Source organism: Neovison vison, chromosome 11 (genome assembly GCF_020171115.1).
Source record: "Neovison vison isolate M4711 chromosome 11, ASM_NN_V1, whole genome shotgun sequence".
Taxonomy (NCBI): Eukaryota; Metazoa; Chordata; class Mammalia; order Carnivora; family Mustelidae; genus Neogale; species Neogale vison.
Genome location: NC_058101.1, coordinates 153,166,421 through 153,176,254, shown reverse-complemented (window position 1 = coordinate 153,176,254; position 9,834 = coordinate 153,166,421).

Sequence of the window (9,834 nt, the reverse complement as noted above, 5' to 3'; positions counted from 1 at the left end):
TTTCAGATAGGACATTATTTGTCAGTCATTTCCAGCTGCTTCAGCTAACTCATTTAAATACAGAATTTCTCTTATGTGTAAATTTGGCCTGATCACATTTTACTTTATCCCTCACCTAACCTGGTCATAATTCATTCTCATACATTAGAATATAGTTCTTTTAATGCATATACTTTTTGGGTCAGATTTGAACTGATCCCCTACAAAGTCTATCAGAATGACTCTACTTTTAGTTTTGACTCCTATGAGAGGTGTGGTAGGAGTGTGTTGAGAAAATCAGCATCACCTTGGAAAAGTGGCTATTTCAGCCAAGTCATTATAGTCTTCAAGCAAGGGAAGATAGACCTTCCAAGAAAGAGGTAGAGGGCTGCCTCTGACAGGATGGAAAGCTCAATGGGATTTGGGGTCTTAAAATACACTGATTAATCTTAATCCATCCAAATATGCTGTTGCAAATTTCTTGGTCACCTTCTTTCCCAATTAATCACTTTTATGTGAGCCTCTAAAGAAGCTGTGAATTGAAGTTATGTTGTAATTCTGCCACCTACAGGAACTACTTTGGCTTGGATTTTTGATACAATAGATATGGGATTCTTTTAATGCAGTTGTAGAAGCTTCTCTGTCTCTTGGATAATACCTTTGAGTTGAAAATCCCCAAGATTATTGGGTTTGTTTTCTGTAAGCTGTCCATTGCTGTAGTCCTAGTACTTATCTCTTTCAGCAGAGTATTCTATTGCAAAAGCCACCTGATCTCTCTTAATAGGTAACTGATTCCAGGGAAGGCAAGTAATAACTCGAGAAGCTGTTTTGACATTGCATACCATGAGCTCCCAGAATCTCACTTTTTAAATTGCTTTGAGTACTTTTTATTTCTTCCTCTGGATTAACATCACTGTCTGGTGTTGAATCCTCCCTCCAGTATAGCTCCATTCCTGCCTCTATTCTGTGTGCTCTTATTGTTATATATGCTAAATCTTTTATGTTATCATCCCAGCAGTAGGATTTTTTTTATTATGTTATGTTAGTTTTTGATGTAGTGTTCAGTGATTTATTGTTTGTGTATAATACAGTGCTCATTACTACACATGCCGTCCTTAATATGCATCACTGGGCTACCCCATTCCTCCACCCCCCTCCCTTCTGAAACCCTCAGATTGTTTCTCAGAGTTTGTTGTATCTCATGGTTTGTCTCCCCCTCTGATTTCCCACCCTTGTTTTCCCTTCCTTCCCCTAATGTCTTCTGTGCTATTCCTTATATTCTACATATGAGTGAAACCATATGATAATTGTTTTTTTCAAGATTTACTTATTTCACTTAGCATAATCCCCTCCAGTTTCATCTGTCTTGACCCAAATGGTGGGTATTCATCCTTTCTGATCCATTGTATATATGTACAACATCTTCTTTATCCATTCATCTGTTGAAGGGCATCTCAGCCCCTTCCATAGTTTGGCTATTATGGACATTGCTGCTATGAACATTGGGGTCCTTGTAACCCTTCTTTTCACTACATTTGTATCTTTGGGGTAAATACCCTGTAGTGCAATTGCTGGCTCATAGGGTAGCTCTATTTTTAACTTCTTGAGGAACTTCCATATGTTTTCCAGAGTGGCTGTACCAGCTTGAATTCCTACCAACAGTGTAAGAGGATTCCCCTTTCTCTACATCCACACCAACATTTGTTGTTTCTTGCATTGTTAATTGTCACCATTCTAACTAGTGTAAAGTGGTATCTCATTGTGGTTTTGATTTGAATATCCCTGATGGCTAATGATGTTGAAGATCTTTTCATGTGTCTGTTAGCCATTTGTATGTCTTCTTTAGAGAAGAGTCTGTTCATGTCTTCTGTCCATTTTTTTGACTTAATCATTTGTTTTCTGGGTGTTGACTTTGAGAAGTTCTTAATAGAAATTGGATACCAGCCCTTTATCTGTAATATCATTTGCAAATATCTTTTCGCATTCTGTGGGTTGCTTCTTAGTTCTGTTGCCTGTTTGTTATGCAGAACCTTTTTATCTTGAGGAAGTCCCCAAAGTTCATCAAATTTGGGGAAGGGAAACAAATTTTTGCTTTTGTTTCCCTTGTCTTTGGAGACGTGTCATGAAAGAAGTTACTATGGCCGATGTTGAAGACAAAGATTACTGCCTGTGTTCTCCTCTTGGATTTTGATGGATTCCTGTCTCACATTGAGGTCTTTCACCCATTTGAGTTTATCTTTGTGAATGGTGTAAAGGAATGGTTCAGTTTTATTCTTCTGTATATGGCTGTCCACTTTTCCTAGCACCATTTTTTGAAGAGGCTGTCTTTTTTCCATATTTTTTCCCGATTTGTCAAAAATTAGTTTACCATAGAACTGTGGGTCCATTTCTGGAGACTCGATTCTGTTCCACTGATCTATGTGTCTGTTTTTATACCAATACCATGCTGTCTTGATGATTATAGCTTTGTAATATAGCATGAAATCAGGCAACATGATGCCCTCAGGGTTGTTTTTCTTTTTCAACACTTCCTTGGTGCCAGAATCCCATTTTCTGCCAGTGACAAGGTCATTACTGTCTGCACATCAAACCAGGTCTGACAATAAATAGATTCCCATCTTTGTAGTTGAACTCCCTGGAATTACTTTTAGTACCAAATACTATATCCAACAATATTCTATCAAGATAACAGAAAACACAATGTATCTCAAGTAGAAGGGGATTTAGGGTATAAAAACAGATGGTTACAGAACTAGTAAAAGGGCTTGAGTGCAAAAGTCAGGAAAAAGTTGCTTGCTTTTCAGAGTTTAACAAACTTCAAAAATCGTGGGGACCCACTGCTAATGATCTTACTCTCTTCAGCATTAGAGTGGCCATTTGCAGGAACGTACTCAAAGATAATGGCAAGAACCTCACAACTGTCATCTGCTAAAATCTGTGTGCCTGCACTTAGCTGCAATTGGAAAATAATGGTTTCTCCCTGTTCTCTGCTTCCGGAAACTTGGCTATGGTTCCAAATTTGAAAGCTGCTGGTGTAAGGGTCTGCCCCTCCCAGAGGAACTTGCTTGTGGACCCTGAATGTAAGGGTGGGGCAGACTGCGTGGAGATATCCAATCAGTAAGCCGTATGTATATCCACTGGGAAGGTTGAAATTCAATTGGCCACCTGTGTAGGGGCGGGACTCAACCACCCCCATAAAGGTTGCTCTGCCAGGCTGCCAAGGGGGGCTCCTGCAGGAGGGCCGGGGGCTCCTGCAGGAGAGCCGCGGGCTGCTGCAGGAGAGCAGCGGCTGCTACAGGAGGGATGAAGTCGGCGGAGAGCGGTGAAGTCGGCGGAGAGCGGTGAAGTGGAGCGGAGAGCCGTGGAAGTCGCAGAAGAGCAGGGGAGTCAACGGTGTATAGAAGAGCTGTAACAGCTCTTGTAAGAGCTATAACCGCGTTTGGCGGTCCAGCCTCCAGCCTCCGGCGGCGGCCCCGAGCGCCGCCGCCTGCACCCTCCGGCGGCGGCCCCGAGCCATCGCCTGCAGCTTCCAGCCGGCGGCCCCGAGCCATCGCCTGCAGCTTCCAGCCTCCGGCCCCGAGCGCCACCGCCTGCAGCTTCCAGCCTCCGGCCCCGAGCCATCGCCTGCAGCTTCCAGCCTCCGGCCCCGAGCCATCGCCTGCAGCTTCCAGCCTCCGGCCCCGAGCCATCGCCTGCAGCTTCCAGCCTCCGGGGGCCCAGCGGTCCTGAGACATCTGCGGTCCAGTTGTCAGCGGTCCCTCGACGCCTGCGGTCCTGAGACATCTGCGGTCCAGTTGCCAGCGGTCCCTCAACGCCTGCGGTCCTGAGACATCTGCGGTCCAGTTGTCAGCGGTCCCTCGACGCCTGCGGTCCTGATGCCTACAGACCCTAGAGGCCAGCAGTCGGTCCTGACACCTGCAGCCCCTAGATGCCAGCAGTCTGGAGGCATAAGCAGCCCTGAGATGCCAACGGCCCCTAGACACCAGCAGCCTCCCTGCAAAATGCCTCGCCACCCCGAACCACAAGTGGCCTTGTCCGCAGTGGTGGCTTCCTCCGGGTGGAAGCCTGGTCAGAGTAGCATCGTGGGGAGCAGAGTCTGTGTCATCTGGGTTGTCCTCCTTGTCATTGTTGCTTCTTCGTCATTGGGAGTGGCCTCATCCAGGAAATGGTCTTGTCCAGAACAGCCTCTTCTTGGGAGCGGCCTTGTCCGGGGAGAAACTTCATTGAGCAGTGGCCTTGTCTTGGGAGTGGCCTCTTCTTGGGAACGGCTCCAATCATGGAGCGGCCTCATCTGTGGAGCAGCAACGTCATCTAGAGCAGCCTCGTCCAGAGTGGCCTTCTTGGAAGTGACCGTGTTGGGTTCATCGTCACCGCCTTTTCGTAAGAGGTAGCTCTGACCGGTAGTTTGATTCCTGATGCTTGGCGCGAAATAAAGTTTTGCTTGACTTTCGCTTTGTATCAGTCTCGTTCCTTTGATCACGGACCCTAACAGCTGGAATTCTCAGAAATGTACCCCCGAGCTTTCAGCTTCTATAATTTTTAGGGGAGTTTAGAAAGGCAGAGAGGATGCCCAATATCAACATAGAATATTTGGCATGTTGATCTACTGAATGTGGAAAATAAGAGTCATTTTCTCAGATACTCGCTATAAGGGTTAAGTGAGATAACACTGGCAAAGCCCTGAGCACAGTATATTGTACATGAAAAAGCTTAATGAGTAGCCTGATATCTTTATCAGCCCTAAGATAAGAGTGCCTTATAGCTTTCAATTCCATTCTCTGGGATAAGCACTAGATGATTCCATATAGCTAATTTCCATTTGTCCCCCCGCCATTTCCCTACTGCAGATGCCCTTCCCTAGGTCAGGTAGGCTGGCTCCTAGGGACCGAAGTCAGCTGAGACGCTGAATGTTACTTGGCTTGCCCTCAGCAGTGTGAGATACTGATACTGACAGAAGGTATAGGCGGAAGGTGAGGGAGCTTGGAGGTATTTCCTCCCTGTCCCTTCCCATTCAGACATTGTGCTGCCAGTGGTGGAGACCCTCCTTGACTCCATGCCTGCTTGGTGCCCTTCCTCCACACCTGCTATTCTTGGTGGATTCCAGTAAGTGTATTTTCTCTCCTTGTCTTACCTTCTCTTGCCTGGAATGCCTCCTACATATGGGTCCTTTTAAGATGCCTATAACTCTTTCTTAGTCCTTCCACTAAAGTACTTTTATTCGAACTTTCTGAGGAGAATTCTGTTTCCTTCTCTGGACCCTCCCTAATTGATACACTCAGGGTTATCTCCCTTCACCATGGGGCCTTCAGCTTTAGAGCCCTCAGAGGCCTGCATGGAAACTCTGAGTTAGTGGAAGGATGGGGAACACAAAGACTTCATCCACCCCTCTTGACAGATGAGCTATCAGCAAACAGGTAGTTCCCTCATGGAAAAACAAGTCCGAGGACCCATCTTGCGCCCTTTTCCAAAATGGAATCTGCAAACCTAGGGGTTGAGTCTCTGTAGCCTTGTGCCCAACTGCTCCGAACAGCCTGCAACAAGAAAGAAATAGGGCACAGCTGAAATCCAGAAGGGAAAGGAAACGGGCTAAGATCCACGGGGAACAACGTCTATTTCTTAATCTGTCTCCTGCCCCAAATAGCTCTGCTCTCCTCCCCCACTTGTGTTTACCGTATCTGTTTCTTTCTCTGGCAGCAGATGCCACCAGGCATTAAAGTAGGTCACAGAGGGCGGTGATGAACCCACAAAGGCCCTCAGGCCACGACCTCCCCTGACCTCAGTCAGAGGAGGGCTCCCGGGTCTGGAGCCAGGGGGGGTCCCAGGTCTGGAGTGGCAGAGCATAGACCCAGGGGACCCCGTGCTCTCCAAGGCCCCCTGGCAGGGCCCCAGCTCCCAAAACCACAGCGGGGGTTCCTTGGTCCAGCCTGTGAGTGGCAGGGGGTCTGTTCTGAGCTGGCAGCAGAGGACAGCACTGGACTGGGCAGCAGCCCTCTCTTCCTATCCTGCCCCAGCCCCTCCAGCCCCTCCAGCCCCTCCAGCCCCTCCAACCGCAGCCCTGCTGGAGTGCCCTCAGGAAGACCCCTTCTTCCCAGGACAGCCAGGGAACCACATGTTCCTGCTGTTTCCCTTGGGAAACCCTGGCGTCCTTTCCACACAGACCCCCCAGGGCCAAAACCAAGGCTCCCAGCCTGCTCCAGGGGCAGCGCAGTGTCATGGGTAGAACGCAAATTACAGAGTCAGGAAACTGGATTTCAGCACCAGTCACCTGAGGCTCGGGCAGTAGGAGCTTGCCCAGAATAACCCAGCGGGGAAGCAGCAGAGCCCGCCCCACAAGCCGCCCGCGTCTGCCTCCCTCACGGCCTGACCCCACAGCCCTCCTTCAGACCCTCTCTGCCCAGCAGCCAGTCCTCACAGCACCTTTCTCTCCCCAGGTTCTTTCGGAGCACAGCTATGACCTGATCACGACCGACATTCGGGAGGGACAAACCTACTACGGAGGATTACCATCAACAGTACCTGAGCAAGAACCCCGATGGGTACTGTGGCCTCGGGGGCACCGGAGTGTCCTGTCTGCTGTGTGTTACGGTCCAAAAAGGTATATGTAGGAGCCCTGGCCTCCAGTGTGGCTGTATTTGGTGATGGAGCCCAATAAGTAAATGAGGCATAATTACATAAAGAATTAATTAAAGTTAATCGAGGTCATAAGGGTGGGGCCTTGATTTTGTAGGATTAGTGTTTTTATAAGAAGAGAGGCCAGAGTGTGTGCTCTCTCTCACTCTGTCTCTCTGAATCTCTTCCTTCCTCCATGAACACTCACTGTGGATGGCCATGTGGGGATACAGTGAGAAGCTGACCTTGTGCAAGCCTGGAAGAAGGCCCTCACCAGGAACTGAATAATCTGGCACCTTGATCTTGAACTCGCAGCCTCCAGAACAGTGAGAAAATAAGTTTCTGTTGCATAAACCACCCAGTCTACGGCATTTTGTTATGGCAGCTGGAGCAGACTAACACAGTATTAAAAGATGATTCCCCCCCCCCACCACAAGTTTGGCCCTTGAAGTCACAGCAAAAAGGCCTTCAACAAACTGGGCAATTCTTTTATGGTTCACATCAGTGGCTTTTTCGAAGAGCACAAAGTGTTAAGGCTTTAAAAAAAAAAAAAAACCTCTGATTTATTCGGTATAATTTATATTTATTTAGCAAATTCACCTTTTTAAGCTGTATGGTATTATGAATCCTGACAAATACCAACAGCTGTGTAACCACCACCACAATCCAGACACAGAAACTTCCTATCCTCCCCAAAAAAGTTCCCCTTGCCCCTAGTAACCCATCCCCTTCCCCAAACCTCAGTCCCTGACAACAACTGATATGTTCTCTTGGCCTGCTCTTTGTCTTTTCCAGAATTCCATCTAAATGGCATACAGAGTGTAGTGTCTTGTGTCTGGCTTCTTCAAGTTAGCATAATGAATCTGAGATCACGTTGTTGCATGTATATATGGGTTTTTTTGTGTTTTTGTTTTGTTTTTGTTTTTGTTTTTGTTTTTGCTGAATAGTGGTGCTCTTGTCTGGATCACAGTTTTATCCATTCACCTGAGGAAGGACATGTAAGGTTTACCAGTTTTTAGCAATTATGAATGAAGCTACTATAAACATTGTGAGACTTTATGGCGGACACGTCTTCATATAATGGTGTTTTGATAAAAGTGTGAATTCACCTACTGATGTGCTGGGAGATTTGGGGATTCTTTGGGGTCTAGTAGATAATGCATATGCTGTGTTTTCTTGTTCTGGACTCCAGGACCAGCCATGGACATGGTGTGGTTAAGTTGAGCAGGATTGTGGGTGACACTAGGATTTATTTCTGCCCTGTTCCACCTCATACACACAAGCTCTCCAGTGCCCCAAAGGATGAAAACATTTATAGCCTCAATGAAATTCAACTTCATGCTGTTTTCCAAAGAACAGCAGTGAGGAGGCTTTCTCTCCCATTTCAGGCCCCCTTCTAGCATAGAAAAATATGAGCTAAGTGATGAATTCTGATGCTTGCTTACAGCTATGAGAAGTATTGTAAATGCTTATTGTGTGAAAAGTCTATACCCAATAACATGAACTAACTTCCTAATATTTCATCTGCCTTTTCCTTATTCTGACGGGATATTTCCAAAAGTTTTTAAAGATAAATTTTAAAGCCTCAAGACAGTCAGGCAAAGAAAAATGTCTATAGTCATTTCCCCTGAAATGGAAATCCATTATGTGTAGAATTTTGGAGAATGTTTACATCTCTAGCTCCTTGCCAGTCTTTAGTAATAATCCTTGCTCCCCATATACCTGTCATATGCATGGTGATTTCTTTTGAGAATTATTCAGTGGCTGCATAGTAGGGAAGATTGTTTATTTAGATTTGAGCTTTATTCAATAAATTGACCTCTTTCTCCTGCTCAAACTTGTACATTATTCCAGCTCAATGTTTTAGTGTACCATTTGAAATTGCCAATATTAAGACTATTTTGGAGCTACTAAAACAGCAATTATATATGGTTTAACTTGAAAGTTCCCGTAGGGTGCACCTGGGTGGCACAGCATGTTAAGCGTCTGACTCAGTCTCAGCTCAGGCAGTGATCTCCTGATATCAAGCCCTGCACCAGGCTCTGCACTCAGCGAGGAGTCGGCTTGGGATTCTCTCTTGCATTCCCTCTGCCCCGCTCACTCATGATCTCTCTCTCTCTTTCTCTCCACCTCTCTCTAAAATAAATAGATAAATCTTGGGGTGTCTGGGTTGTTCAGTTGGTTAAGCATCTGCCTTCTGTTCAGGTCATGATTCTAGAGTCCTGGGATCGAGCCTTTCATCATGTTCCCTGCTCAGTGGGAAACCTGCTTTTCCCTCTCCCTCTACCTTCCCCCACCTCAAATAAATAAATAAAATCTTTAAAAATAAAAAATAGAAAATCTTAAAAAAAGATCCTGTAGTTCCCATACAACTTGGTATTTTTGCACATGTTTTATGCCCATCTAGAATGCCATCATTAGTTTCCTAGGACTGCCATTACAAAGTACCACAAACTGGGTAGTTCAGAACAACAGAAATTTATTGTTTGGAGTTCTGGAGGCCAAAAGTCCAAAATCAAGGTGTCAGGAAACCATGCTCCCTTGGAAGTACTAGGGAGGGATCTGTTCTAGGCCTCTCTCCTAGCTTTGGGTAGTTCCTTGTCTTGTGGCAGCCTAACTCTAATATTCACTTGGTGTTCTTCCTGTGTATGTGTGTATCCAAGTTTTCCCTTTTCACAAGGACATCAGTGATACTGAATTAGGGACCAACACTGCTCTAGGACAACCTCATCTTAACTAATTGTATCTGCAACAACTCTATTTCCAAATAAGGTCACAATATAAGGTACTGTGGTTTGGGACTTCAAAAGATGACTTTTGGAAAGACACCAGTCAACCCATAACAAATGCCTGTCTGTCCATCCTTAATACCATTTCTCTTTGTAGCCTGACTCAACCCAGACAGAGCTTATTTTCTCTGGAGAATCTTCCCTAATAGCCTCTTTCCACCATCCACCACATACACATGTTCCTCCCAGACTGGGTTGGGCACCTCTCTACAGTTCACAGTGATACACTTATGCCACTGTATTGTTGATGTCTTTGGTCACATGCCTCTCCCAGATGGGTAAGAGCTTCTAGGAGACAGAAAACAGATATTGTTCATCTTTGCATCATGTCACAAGCCTGTCATGTAGAAACTGCTGCATAAAATGCTAGCTAAACTATTGAACAAGTGAATGAACTGTATCAATGAAAGCCACCCTGCATGGAGATGTACTTTATGCAGGTCTTGCTTTATACAGT